Source organism: Microtus ochrogaster, chromosome 26 (genome assembly GCF_000317375.1).
Source record: "Microtus ochrogaster isolate Prairie Vole_2 chromosome 26, MicOch1.0, whole genome shotgun sequence".
NCBI classification, from domain to species: Eukaryota; Metazoa; Chordata; class Mammalia; order Rodentia; family Cricetidae; genus Microtus; species Microtus ochrogaster.
The window spans coordinates 12665582-12666104 of record NC_022025.1 but is presented as its reverse complement, the minus strand read 5'-3'; the positions used below and the strand labels follow the sequence as shown (position 1 = coordinate 12666104).

The 523-nt window shown below is 59.7% G+C and overlaps 1 protein-coding gene across 4 annotated transcripts in view; it reads right to left on the bottom strand.

Annotated features, from left to right (window-relative positions):
• Magi2 (membrane associated guanylate kinase, WW and PDZ domain containing 2) overlaps window positions 1-523 on the bottom strand; it is a 1267351-nt gene that overhangs the window by 134980 nt on the left and 1131848 nt on the right. The window lies entirely within an intron of this gene.

Sequence of the window (523 nt, the reverse complement as noted above, 5' to 3'; positions counted from 1 at the left end):
CAGTACACACCTCCACAGTACACACCTCCACAGTACACACCTCCACAGAGCTGCCCTGTTGCCCCCCAGTACACACCTCCACAGTACACACCTCCACAGTACACACCTCCACAGAGCTGCCCTGCTGCCCCCCAGTACACACCTCCGCAGTACACACCTCCACAGTATACACCTCCACAGTACACACCTCCACAGTAACACCTCCACAGAGCTCCCCTCGCTGCCCCCCGCAGTACACACCTCCACAGTACACACTTTCACAGTATACACCTCCACAGAGCTCCCCCTGCTGCCCCCACAGTACACACCTCCACAGAGCTTCCCCTGCTGCCCCCCACAGTACACACTTCCACAGTACACACTTCCACAGTACATACCTCCACAGTACACACCTCCATGGGGTGCCCCTCGCTGCCCCCCACCCCGTGTAGTACACACCTCCACAGGGTTCATCTGCACCCCCCAGTACACACCTCCACAGTACACACCTCCACAGGGCTCCCCTCACTGCCCTCCCCCCACA